The 14,308-nt window shown below is 37.0% G+C and overlaps 2 long non-coding RNA genes across 2 annotated transcripts; one reads left to right on the top strand and one right to left on the bottom strand.

The window, feature by feature from the left end:
• The first annotated feature begins 633 nt into the window (after positions 1–633).
• LOC118438013 lies at positions 634–1,573 on the top strand. Its single transcript, XR_004836566.1, has 2 exons — positions 634–792; positions 986–1,573. It is a non-coding gene; the product is annotated as an uncharacterized LOC118438013 (long non-coding RNA).
• Positions 1,574–12,407: 10,834 nt separating this feature from the next.
• Positions 12,408–13,348, bottom strand: LOC118438011. Its single transcript, XR_004836565.1, has 2 exons — positions 13,190–13,348; positions 12,408–12,995 (listed from the first exon to the last, which is right to left on the bottom strand). It is a non-coding gene; the product is annotated as an uncharacterized LOC118438011 (long non-coding RNA).
• Between the last annotated feature and the right edge of the window lie 960 nt (positions 13,349–14,308).

The raw sequence follows: 14,308 nt of genomic DNA, 5'->3' as shown, positions 1-14,308 counted from the left end.
TCCCTTTCGCGAAGTATTGTCACGTTCAAGCTAACCTGATGAGACACCTGGTTGTAAATCCCTGAGCTCAGAAACGCTTTAAAATATCGGAGCATGCCTGATTCCCGCCAAACCTGAAGTACAAAATCCCACCGGCCTATCAAAAATTGTTTTCTCTCCGCGATACCATTTTTTCCTGGGATAATTTCGCTTCATTAGCTCATAGTAAGTGTCCACCTCATTCGACGGTCCCATGTATGCTGATCTGTCACACTGCAATATTTCCTCCTCAATCACCCGATTTACTCTGTTGGAGGTAGCATTAGCTTCTAAAAGATCCAATTTCTTCGTGTGCCAACGAATCCTTGGACTCGTCATGGAATACAGTAATCGAAGTAGGTCTGTGTGATATAGCTTATGAGCGTCGTTTATACAAACATTGGTATAATAGTATGCTGAAAACTTATAAGCTTGAACAGAATTCTTTAACCTCCAGCCTGGAATATCCCTCAATAACCTGATGCGCCATTGATATGAGAATAATATTTTGCACGTTCGTGGTCGTGCTATCCGGAGATAAAAATTTTAATGGGTTCCCAGACTGTATAAAAGACCGAGATGAAATCACTCTATTTTGCACAATGAGTACATATTCACATACTTTAAAAAATGGTTTCTATAAAGTTCCTGGTCATGATCGGAGTGATAACGGCGCTGTGTCAGGTCAGCGCTACGCCCCTCCCGCTGCCGCAGAGTTACACTGATCAGGCGCTCTACTACCCGTACATCGGATGGTGGGGACTTCAAGGATCTGTAGGTTTAAGTTGTTATCATTAATTAAAATTTATTATACATCAGCACAGTTGAAATACCAGTGTCATGCCTGTTTAATAAAATCTTGTAGCGATGTTATTTACCGTGTACGTATATAATTTTTTTAGATATTGAATGCAAGCCTGCAACAACAAGTGTTGACAATTAATCCGAGAATATATTTCTTTTTCAGGCATCTGGAGCTGACCAAGATAATGACGCGGACTTTTTCGAGCGTAATCGTAGGTTTGGATATTCTTCCGTTCTAGGCTGAAGGCTGGAATGAGGAGAAAATAAATTTAGATTTTGGCTGGAAGACTTGCTAAGCACTCTTGGTTACTAAAAATTACGTGAATTGTTACCTATTACGGTACAAAATCGAACGAAATTTTCATTTTATCATTCTACGAATACTACTGCGAATGCGAATTATTTTTTTCCATACTCGCTCACAAAGAAGTACTTACATATAAACATTCGATGACGTATTATATTTTTGAGGATCATTTGTTTGCGTCAAATATTTGTTATGTCATAAATTATTAAATACAAGAACACTTTTGTGAACTACGTGTGCATACAAAGTTCATATAGTTTTACAATAAGTGAAATGAGTTTTGTTTCCAATTTTAATAGATAAGTATTTCCCTCTTATTTTATTCTGCTAATTACTTTTGCATCCTCAATTTTAGCCAATCCAATAACCGGATTAATATCACACGCAAATGAAAATGACAATAAAAATAATATTAATGTCCACATATACTCAGACACAACCATACATATATATATATACATAGGCAAATGTTCGTTATTTTCCTGAGCAGTTATCCCTCAGACCCACAAAAACGCATCTCTGCTGCATGTGTAATAAAGCATCTCCACTACCTTAGTATATTATAGTTAACTATTATATTTATTTCAAAAATTCGCTCAGTGATTAAGAAAAGAGGTTTGCGGAACAATTTTAGACATCCAAAAAAATGGTGCAACCAAATAATTTAGACGCAAGTTTACTCGTTTCTTATTATACTGCGAATTATTTAATTTTTATAAAACCTACGGCTGCATTAGCTGACATAAATTTGTCATCTGTTCTCACAACCCACACCAGTTGTTGGTATCATCTCATCTTCAACAATATTTCCACTTCCGATCTGCCAACTACCCGTAATGTCCCTCTAACTCTGACCAAACGAACGTTTCCCTACGATCGTATTCCGTTGCCCACACCAACCAATATCCCTTCACAACTTTATATTCTCCAAAACAGAGGCTGGCTGTGCGAAATTGTCATTTTCTTGGTCTCCATAAATGCGACAAATTATACAAAATCGCACCAAGAATCTTTAGGATATTGGATTATAACTCAGACCAAATACTATCTCAGACTAAATGATGAAGATCATTTGACTCAGGTTTACCCTGATTTTTTTTATGTTATCTTAATTCCACGTAGCTATAAATTATTTGAATCAAACACGAATTCCCCACAGTACGTACAACCTGCCCCGTACGACCAGCTACTACCGGTGAAATTTTCAGTGTTATTATTTCTCCCTGATAACTGGGTGACATTCTGTTACCAAAAGAGTATTCCCATCCTACAAAAATTCGTCTGTTCTAAGGTTACAACTACTAGTAAAGACACAATCTTATTAACCCGCTTAAACTACCCGACAGAATTGGAGCAGCATTGGGTCTACAAATCTGAAAATCATCCCATCTCAGCAGTTTTATTTACTACGGCGCTAAATAAACTTAATGCAACCCGATATTTCCTAAATGGTACCGAGTGCTACCCGGTTCTCACGGAGGCCTGCTTTTACCCGGTGTATCTTTACGATAGTCGATTGCCAATTAGTGAGTGGGACTATAATAATCAAATTATTCTCACAGATTACCCCGGATTCTCGTTTTTCTCTTGCTCCCACTTTTCAAGGGGGATTTCGTTTTTACTGTATTTCGATCCTTACGATCGTATCGTGTGGATCGTTACAGTTATCCTGCAGCTCTTATCAACTTGCCTTCTTTCGTTAGGATATTACCTTCTGCACCAGCAATTCTACCCGCTGAAACTCTTCTTGTACTTCTTCGGTTGCCTGATCGACGAGATGAGTCACCTTCCTAAAAAATTGAGGATTTCGACTCCCTTCCGACTTTTAAGCGTTCCCTGGCTCTTGATTGGCATGCTGCTAAGCACATGCTACCTGAGTAGTTTCATAATCAATTTAAACTCACCCCTTCCCGGAGAACGAGGCGACACGTACGATAAAATTACTTGTCAGGAGAAACCACTAACAATCGTTGATTCCCGTTTGCTTGAGGCCAGATACATGGCAATAAGTGAACATCACAACGATGCGAATTTTAGTGCAATTTCTTCCAGTATGAAGAATTTTTGCTACACAATTCTGTCTGAATTCACACCAACGCACAGAGAGCAAGAAAATCTTGGCAATTACAAATATACACAATATTTTTATTTCAATATTTACCGTAGTCATGATTACGTTCATTATCCATCGCATTCACTACGATTAATGTATTCCATGATAAATCCAAGGATTCGGTGGTACCCGGGGAAATTAAGACGTTTCGACAGTGATGTAACCACAAACAAAGTAAATCGGATGATTGAAGAGGAAATTTTGCAGTGTGACAGATCCGCTTATGGAGGACCATCGAGTGATGTGGACACCTATTATCAATATCTGAAGAGAAATTATCCCACCAAAAAATGGTATCGCGGAGAGAAAACAATTTTTGAAACGCCGGTCGGATTTATGGTTCAGGCTTGGCGGGAATCTCGCATGCTACAATATCTCAAATCGTTTTTGAGTTCAGGGATTTACAACCAGGTGTCTCGTCAGGTTAGCCTTAATGCGACAGTACTACGCGAAAGGGAGGCTAAATCACGAAAAAGTGGGCACTTTCGCCCTGTAGCCACATCATTTCAGGTGGTCAGGCTAGGCGACAGTATTCAAACCATCTTCATTCTCCTAATCACCTGTCTAGCGGCGTGTTTGTGTCTGGCGGTAATTGAGTATGCAAAATGCAATAGGGCAAATATCGCGAATAGGGTTAGGCTAATGTGGGGACGATTTATTAAAGTTGTGCAAAAACGCAGGCGTCAAAAGAAAATGCAGCATAGAATTAATATACGACGTAATCATGGAGGAAGGGATAATCAAGGTACCTTAAAATAGAGCATTACGTAATGGAAAAAACATACATATCAGGATTCAGATTTTTGATCAAGTGACACCGTTTTGGTAGAAATATGTTAACATACGTTGGGAGACCTCCATTGTTAGTCGGTTAGTTTGTTTTAAGTGTTCCGTTTCCGACCTCACGTCTGATAATTCGACCGTGTATGCAAGTGTGCGAAATTGTTTTATTGTAAATTCGAATTATCTTTATTTCTAAAGAACTAATTTGTATTTGTTCAGTTGACTTGAAACTTCTGTTGTAAAAGTTGTTTTTATTTCGCTTTCCATACCCATACATACATACCTATTTAAATATGTTGAGTGAAACTATTTTCGGACATATTTTTTCGTCAAACATTTGTCACGCAATAAATTATTAAACTCAAGTAAATGCAAACCTAATATTAATTTTTTATTGCATGCGATCCTAACGCTATCAAAATTTCATTTTCCTCTATCAATGTGCATTATTAAGTATTATCGTAAAATTCCAACTTCCTAAGCTAATAAATTTTGCCCGTTTCAAAAATAAAATCGTGTATATTTTCATACATACAAAATTTATATAATTTGGTGACATTCGAAGATTGCGCAATATTGGGTTTGCTCGGAAATATGTATGAACGCATGCTTCATTCATGTACCGATACAGTACCATCTTCTTAAAAAAACGTCATGACTCATTAAATCGTTTGTTAGATATTGGGTATCCAAGAACCAATGGTGAAAGTTAGCATTTCGGTTTTTAACCGTTTTGGGAACGAACTTTTCGTAATCTTCGCATATGCATGCTTATTTATTTATCACGAACTTCACAATCTTAAGTTCATATTCAGCCTTGCTGTCTTTTCATTAACTAATTGTGCCTTGAATAAATAATCCAAGTAAACTGAACACGAACTAATTTTAATCTTGCTAATATCACATGATGACTCTTAGAAGGAGAGGCCCTCTACATACCTCTCTCAGATCTTGATGCCCTTTGCATATCAGGGTGCCCTAGGTGAGTAACAAGTGGTTTTACTCCATGGCCACGTTTGCGCCCGCCACATCCCCTCGTAGATATTAAAATCACGAAAAGGCCTTTTGTCATGTGCTTCAACTGCCACCAAAAATCCAGTTTTGCTCGGATTCTGATTAGGTAAATTTACATTTTTGTGATCCCACATACTTGAGTTATCATATCCAGTAGTAATCTTAAATATTTTGAAATTTCAAATTTTTTAGAACAATTCATGAGCAAAGTAATGTCTATAAATATTCGAGAATTTCAAAAAAGTTGAGATTGCTACTTGATACGATCACAAGAATGTAAAATTTACCAAAATCTGAGCAAAATTGGATTTTTGGGGAATTTTTGAACATGACAACTTTTGTGGTTTTCATCCTTTTGAGGGGGTGTGGCCATGGAGTAAATCCACCCTAGGATTATTCACTACTCACCTTGGGGACCCTAGGTGAGTAGTAAATGCTATATGCTAAGGGCATCAAGATCTGAGAGGGGCATGTAGTGCGCCTCTCCTCCTTAACAGAAAACAATTTGGAAGAAAGCTCCAGTCCTTTTTGGTTATGTTTTTGATTAAACTCTATGCTATTCTGCATGCTATTTAAAATATGTACATATATCTATATGCATGTCTGGGTATTAACCTTAAATATTTTGAGGAGACTTTTTTATCACCTTTAAATATTTAGTATCCTGGAAAACTTATTTGGCAAGAAGTCAAATCCGACGCGACAAGCGAGTATCTTACGAATTTCCCCTTTTGGTGCCGTATCAAATTGTCCGTTGTGATACGTTTCTTTGCTCGACTTTTCTTGTTATTTTGTACGTACTTCCACTCCTAGTAGAATGGTATTGAATCAATACCGATCCGAGTACATATAATATGGTTTCACTGGTACGGAAATAACGTGCATTAGTACTCATATACATACGTGGTAGATAATGTTGTGGTAATGAAAACCTACCACTCACTTAAAAAAACAAACATTACCAATTCGGGAGGATGTGAAACTATGCCAACACGAAGTGACATCACCACATCTTAGAGTGTATAATATATATCAACCCTGCTACTTTCATGAAACGTAGTTCACCATCCTATAAACGAAATATATTCTCATATTCACCACTGTCATTTCTTACATAATATCTATTCGATTCTGATTTTACTAAATATCTCCTTATAAGCACGATAACTCTTGTATTTTCGAGTAATATCTTTTTAACTCATTAGTGAAATCCACTTAAAAATTGGAACCTCGAGCAATGACGAAATCAAATCACCCCCGTTCGACCATTGTGGTATTGTGTTACGCTATAAATTTCAGCTTTGTCGAACCAAAGATGGAATTATCCCATTATTGAATGGGCACTTGGAGGTCAAATATTTGAGGGCAAAGTTCACAGTAGCGGCCTGTTTTTTTCTTAAGCGGGCGAGCGGAGGAGTGAAAATTTTCTCCTTCGAGGTCACTCCGCTCCCTTTATCCTCACACGCTCGCATTTCATTCAATGCATATTATTTTTGACAAAATTTCACAATCTCGTAAATTCGTGCATGTATTCATATAATTTTATATTTACTATAAATATATATATGCTAAATTATGAGTTATAATTTATTGAACCCACCGTCATTTTTTTATTACGGGTTGGTGGATAGTAGGCCTTTAAAAAGCAAAAATATTCGTAAATATATAAAAACTTACGTATATGAAGATTTACGTATATGAAAACTTACTGTGAACTTTGCCCTCAAATATTTGACCTCCAAGTGCCCATTCAACGGAAAGATAAGTACCACGTCATTTCTAATTTTTTGCTTGATTTTTTAGCATAGGTCACTAAGCTTATCTCGTATAGCTTGAGAAAAGGTTCCATTGTAAGAACCTCTCGGGTTGCATTCAGTGTATTCATTGCCGACTCAAATAAGATGTTTGAGACCAAATTAGATTTAGGATCCCCTACAGAAACGTCGATCCAATGTTGCTCCGATCTTATTGGGTAGTTTAACGGGGTGAATAAAATTGTATCTTTATTCCAAATTGTTGATGTAGTGGATACAAAATTTTGTAGAATAGAATTACTTTTTTGGTAACAGTATGTCACTCTATTTTTAGGGAGAAATAGTAGCACTGCAAATTTCACTGGTAGTAGTAGGTCATACTCAATGGGTGGTGTATATAAACGGAAATTATGTGATTCTAATATTTTCGGGTTACTCGGAATTAGCATGAAATAAAAAAAATCTGGATAAACCTCATTCAACCTATTTTTCATGTTTAATCTAAGATAGTATTGGCCTTGAGTAGTAATCCAATATCCTAACGATTTTCTGTGGGATTTTTTATACTTTCGAGAATTTATAGTGACAAACAAAATGACAATTTCGCAAAACCAGCCAGGATTTTTTAAGATATTAAGGTATGAGGGTGTCTTGGTTCGTGAGCGCATCTCCGAAGGAATAGACTTGTCCGGAAAGGGTCGTTTCGTCAGTGTGACTGGAATGTTACGGGTGGTTGGCAAGTTTTGCGTGGAAATTTTGTTGAAGACGAGGTGATGTCGACAAGGGGGGTAGGGCGATAGAACAGATGCCAAGTTTATTGGGGATAATTCCATCTTTGGTTCGACAAAGCTGAAATTTATAGCGTAACACAATACCACAATGGTCGAACGGGGGTGATTTGATTTCGTCATTGCTCGAGGTTCCAATTTTTAAGTGGATTTCACTAATGAGTTAAAAAGATATTACTCGAAAATACAAGAGTTATCGTGCTTATAAGGAGATATTTAGTAAAATCAGAATCGAATAGATATTATGTAAGAAATGACAGTGGTGAATATGAGAATATATTTCGTTTATAGGATGGTGAACTACGTTTCATGAAAGTAGCAGGGTTGATATATATTATACACTCTAAGATGTGGTGATGTCACTTCGTGTTGGCATAGTTTCACATCCTCCCGAATTGGTAATGTTTGTTTTTTTAAGTGAGTGGTAGGTTTTCATTACCACAACATTATCTACCACGTATGTATATGAGTACTAATGCACGTTATTTCCGTACCAGTGAAACCATATTATATGTACTCGGATCGGTATTGATTCAATACCATTCTACTAGGAGTGGAAGTACGTACAAAATAACAAGAAAAGTCGAGCAAAGAAACGTATCACAACGGACAATTTGATACGGCACCAAAAGGGGAAATTCGTAAGATACTCGCTTGTCGCGTCGGATTTGACTTCTTGCCAAATAAGTTTTCCAGGATACTAAATATTTAAAGGTGATAAAAAAGTCTCCTCAAAATATTTAAGGTTAATACCCAGACATGCATATAGATATATGTACATATTTTAAATAGCATGCAGAATAGCATAGAGTTTAATCAAAAACATAACCAAAAAGGACTGGAGCTTTCTTCCAAATTGTTTTCTGTTAAGGAGGAGAGGCGCACTACATGCCCCTCTCAGATCTTGATGCCCTTAGCATATAGCATTTACTACTCACCTAGGGTCCCCAAGGTGAGTAGTGAATAATCCTAGGGTGGATTTACTCCATGGCCACACCCCCTCAAAAGGATGAAAACCACAAAAGTTGTCATGTTCAAAAATTCCCCAAAAATCCAATTTTGCTCAGATTTTGGTAAATTTTACATTCTTGTGATCGTATCAAGTAGCAATCTCAACTTTTTTGAAATTCTCGAATATTTATAGACATTACTTTGCTCATGAATTGTTCTAAAAAATTTGAAATTTCAAAATATTTAAGATTACTACTGGATATGATAACTCAAGTATGTGGGATCACAAAAATGTAAATTTACCTAATCAGAATCCGAGCAAAACTGGATTTTTGGTGGCAGTTGAAGCACATGACAAAAGGCCTTTTCGTGATTTTAATATCTACGAGGGGATGTGGCGGGCGCAAACGTGGCCATGGAGTAAAACCACTTGTTACTCACCTAGGGCACCCTGATATGCAAAGGGCATCAAGATCTGAGAGAGGTATGTAGAGGGCCTCTCCTTCTAAGAGTCATCATGTGATATTAGCAAGATTAAAATTAGTTCGTGTTCAGTTTACTTGGATTATTTATTCAAGGCACAATTAGTTAATGAAAAGACAGCAAGGCTGAATATGAACTTAAGATTGTGAAGTTCGTGATAAATAAATAAGCATGCATATGCGAAGATTACGAAAAGTTCGTTCCCAAAACGGTTAAAAACCGAAATGCTAACTTTCACCATTGGTTCTTGGATACCCAATATCTAACAAACGATTTAATGAGTCATGACGTTTTTTTAAGAAGATGGTACTGTATCGGTACATGAATGAAGCATGCGTTCATACATATTTCCGAGCAAACCCAATATTGCGCAATCTTCGAATGTCACCAAATTATATAAATTTTGTATGTATGAAAATATACACGATTTTATTTTTGAAACGGGCAAAATTTATTAGCTTAGGAAGTTGGAATTTTACGATAATACTTAATAATGCACATTGATAGAGGAAAATGAAATTTTGATAGCGTTAGGATCGCATGCAATAAAAAATTAATATTAGGTTTGCATTTACTTGAGTTTAATAATTTATTGCGTGACAAATGTTTGACGAAAAAATATGTCCGAAAATAGTTTCACTCAACATATTTAAATAGGTATGTATGTATGGGTATGGAAAGCGAAATAAAAACAACTTTTACAACAGAAGTTTCAAGTCAACTGAACAAATACAAATTAGTTCTTTAGAAATAAAGATAATTCGAATTTACAATAAAACAATTTCGCACACTTGCATACACGGTCGAATTATCAGACGTGAGGTCGGAAACGGAACACTTAAAACAAACTAACCGACTAACAATGGAGGTCTCCCAACGTATGTTAACATATTTCTACCAAAACGGTGTCACTTGATCAAAAATCTGAATCCTGATATGTATGTTTTTTCCATTACGTAATGCTCTATTTTAAGGTACCTTGATTATCCCTTCCTCCATGATTACGTCGTATATTAATTCTATGCTGCATTTTCTTTTGACGCCTGCGTTTTTGCACAACTTTAATAAATCGTCCCCACATTAGCCTAACCCTATTCGCGATATTTGCCCTATTGCATTTTGCATACTCAATTACCGCCAGACACAAACACGCCGCTAGACAGGTGATTAGGAGAATGAAGATGGTTTGAATACTGTCGCCTAGCCTGACCACCTGAAATGATGTGGCTACAGGGCGAAAGTGCCCACTTTTTCGTGATTTAGCCTCCCTTTCGCGTAGTACTGTCGCATTAAGGCTAACCTGACGAGACACCTGGTTGTAAATCCCTGAACTCAAAAACGATTTGAGATATTGTAGCATGCGAGATTCCCGCCAAGCCTGAACCATAAATCCGACCGGCGTTTCAAAAATTGTTTTCTCTCCGCGATACCATTTTTTGGTGGGATAATTTCTCTTCAGATATTGATAATAGGTGTCCACATCACTCGATGGTCCTCCATAAGCGGATCTGTCACACTGCAAAATTTCCTCTTCAATCATCCGATTTACTTTGTTTGTGGTTACATCACTGTCGAAACGTCTTAATTTCCCCGGGTACCACCGAATCCTTGGATTTATCATGGAATACATTAATCGTAGTGAATGCGATGGATAATGAACGTAATCATGACTACGGTAAATATTGAAATAAAAATATTGTGTATATTTGTAATTGCCAAGATTTTCTTGCTCTCTGTGCGTTGGTGTGAATTCAGACAGAATTGTGTAGCAAAAATTCTTCATACTGGAAGAAATTGCACTAAAATTCGCATCGTTGTGATGTTCACTTATTGCCATGTATCTGGCCTCAAGCAAACGGGAATCAACGATTGTTAGTGGTTTCTCCTGACAAGTAATTTTATCGTACGTGTCGCCTCGTTCTCCGGGAAGGGGTGAGTTTAAATTGATTATGAAACTACTCAGGTAGCATGTGCTTAGCAGCATGCCAATCAAGAGCCAGGGAACGCTTAAAAGTCGGAAGGGAGTCGAAATCCTCAATTTTTTAGGAAGGTGACTCATCTCGTCGATCAGGCAACCGAAGAAGTACAAGAAGAGTTTCAGCGGGTAGAATTGCTGGTGCAGAAGGTAATATCCTAACGAAAGAAGGCAAGTTGATAAGAGCTGCAGGATAACTGTAACGATCCACACGATACGATCGTAAGGATCGAAATACAGTAAAAACGAAATCCCCCTTGAAAAGTGGGAGCAAGAGAAAAACGAGAATCCGGGGTAATCTGTGAGAATAATTTGATTATTATAGTCCCACTCACTAATTGGCAATCGACTATCGTAAAGATACACCGGGTAAAAGCAGGCCTCCGTGAGAACCGGGTAGCACTCGGTACCATTTAGGAAATATCGGGTTGCATTAAGTTTATTTAGCGCCGTAGTAAATAAAACTGCTGAGATGGGATGATTTTCAGATTTGTAGACCCAATGCTGCTCCAATTCTGTCGGGTAGTTTAAGCGGGTTAATAAGATTGTGTCTTTACTAGTAGTTGTAACCTTAGAACAGACGAATTTTTGTAGGATGGGAATACTCTTTTGGTAACAGAATGTCACCCAGTTATCAGGGAGAAATAATAACACTGAAAATTTCACCGGTAGTAGCTGGTCGTACGGGGCAGGTTGTACGTACTGTGGGGAATTCGTGTTTGATTCAAATAATTTATAGCTACGTGGAATTAAGATAACATAAAAAAAATCAGGGTAAACCTGAGTCAAATGATCTTCATCATTTAGTCTGAGATAGTATTTGGTCTGAGTTATAATCCAATATCCTAAAGATTCTTGGTGCGATTTTGTATAATTTGTCGCATTTATGGAGACCAAGAAAATGACAATTTCGCACAGCCAGCCTCTGTTTTGGAGAATATAAAGTTGTGAAGGGATATTGGTTGGTGTGGGCAACGGAATACGATCGTAGGGAAACGTTCGTTTGGTCAGAGTTAGAGGGACATTACGGGTAGTTGGCAGATCGGAAGTGGAAATATTGTTGAAGATGAGATGATACCAACAACTGGTGTGGGTTGTGAGAACAGATGACAAATTTATGTCAGCTAATGCAGCCGTAGGTTTTATAAAAATTAAATAATTCGCAGTATAATAAGAAACGAGTAAACTTGCGTCTAAATTATTTGGTTGCACCATTTTTTTGGATGTCTAAAATTGTTCCGCAAACCTCTTTTCTTAATCACTGAGCGAATTTTTGAAATAAATATAATAGTTAACTATAATATACTAAGGTAGTGGAGATGCTTTATTACACATGCAGCAGAGATGCGTTTTTGTGGGTCTGAGGGATAACTGCTCAGGAAAATAACGAACATTTGCCTATGTATATATATATATGTATGGTTGTGTCTGAGTATATGTGGACATTAATATTATTTTTATTGTCATTTTCATTTGCGTGTGATATTAATCCGGTTATTGGATTGGCTAAAATTGAGGATGCAAAAGTAATTAGCAGAATAAAATAAGAGGGAAATACTTATCTATTAAAATTGGAAACAAAACTCATTTCACTTATTGTAAAACTATATGAACTTTGTATGCACACGTAGTTCACAAAAGTGTTCTTGTATTTAATAATTTATGACATAACAAATATTTGACGCAAACAAATGATCCTCAAAAATATAATACGTCATCGAATGTTTATATGTAAGTACTTCTTTGTGAGCGAGTATGGAAAAAAATAATTCGCATTCGCAGTAGTATTCGTAGAATGATAAAATGAAAATTTCGTTCGATTTTGTACCGTAATAGGTAACAATTCACGTAATTTTTAGTAACCAAGAGTGCTTAGCAAGTCTTCCAGCCAAAATCTAAATTTATTTTCTCCTCATTCCAGCCTTCAGCCTAGAACGGAAGAATATCCAAACCTACGATTACGCTCGAAAAAGTCCGCGTCATTATCTTGGTCAGCTCCAGATGCCTGAAAAAGAAATATATTCTCGGATTAATTGTCAACACTTGTTGTTGCAGGCTTGCATTCAATATCTAAAAAAAATTATATACGTACACGGTAAATAACATCGCTACAAGATTTTATTAAACAGGCATGACACTGGTATTTCAACTGTGCTGATGTATAATAAATTTTAATTAATGATAACAACTTAAACCTACAGATCCTTGAAGTCCCCACCATCCGATGTACGGGTAGTAGAGCGCCTGATCAGTGTAACTCTGCGGCAGCGGGAGGGGCGTAGCGCTGACCTGACACAGCGCCGTTATCACTCCGATCATGACCAGGAACTTTATAGAAACCATTTTTTAAAGTATGTGAATATGTACTCATTGTGCAAAATAGAGTGATTTCATCTCGGTCTTTTATACAGTCTGGGAACCCATTAAAATTTTTATCTCCGGATAGCACGACCACGAACGTGCAAAATATTATTCTCATATCAATGGCGCATCAGGTTATTGAGGGATGTTCACACCGGATGTGATGGTCAAACTCTGTAAGTAAACTGTGTCGAAATCGATCACGTTATTTACGCATGATTCCATACATAGATACGTGACGAGTTGCAAACTTCGTAAGAATGAGAAGCATTTACGAGTGAAGAAAATACTGGAAAAGATCAGAGGAAAACTTTTTTTACGTATGTTCGTGTTCGCATATTCATGAATGAAAAATGATGTGAGGACCCTGCGTGAAGAATGGGACTGATTTTTTGGGATACCCATAAATACATTTGTGTGTATTATATATGTACGGATGTTGCACCTGACATAAATGTAAAATACTTCGAACCTTTATCTTTGGAATTTATTCACATACTTTATGCCAGATTCACACTGCTCAAGCATGTGCTTAGTGATTTAAATGGAGAAATTATGTGCAGAGATGAACATAAAGAGAGTTTAAATCAATTTAGCGAGTCAAACTATGCGTCGGTGTAATACATAATCATAACTGTTGGGGATATGAATAATTGATGTTGAGGGGATTTATTTGCAGACTTGTCAAGGTGGATCAGAATTCGTAAAAAAACAGGCTTTATGCATGGCGGATAGCTTCTGAAGACGTGAATGTACAAAGTTGCCGACGTGACGATAGTGTTGTACGACACGCCAAAAATCTGCCAGATATGTACGTCGTACTGGTATTGATTTGGTAATAACTTCCTACCGGACTGCTAGTAGTTTGGTTCCGAGTGGTAATTTTTATTGCTACAGCGTTACTAACCGGCAGTGTTTCTGCTGTTAAATAACACCTGCACGAAATTAGTGCACGAA

The sequence above is a fragment of the Folsomia candida genome, unplaced genomic scaffold (assembly GCF_002217175.1).
Source record: "Folsomia candida strain VU population unplaced genomic scaffold, ASM221717v1 Fcan01_Sc018, whole genome shotgun sequence".
In the NCBI taxonomy this organism is placed as follows: Eukaryota; Metazoa; Arthropoda; class Collembola; order Entomobryomorpha; family Isotomidae; genus Folsomia; species Folsomia candida.
This window is presented reverse-complemented; position numbering and strand designations above follow the sequence as displayed.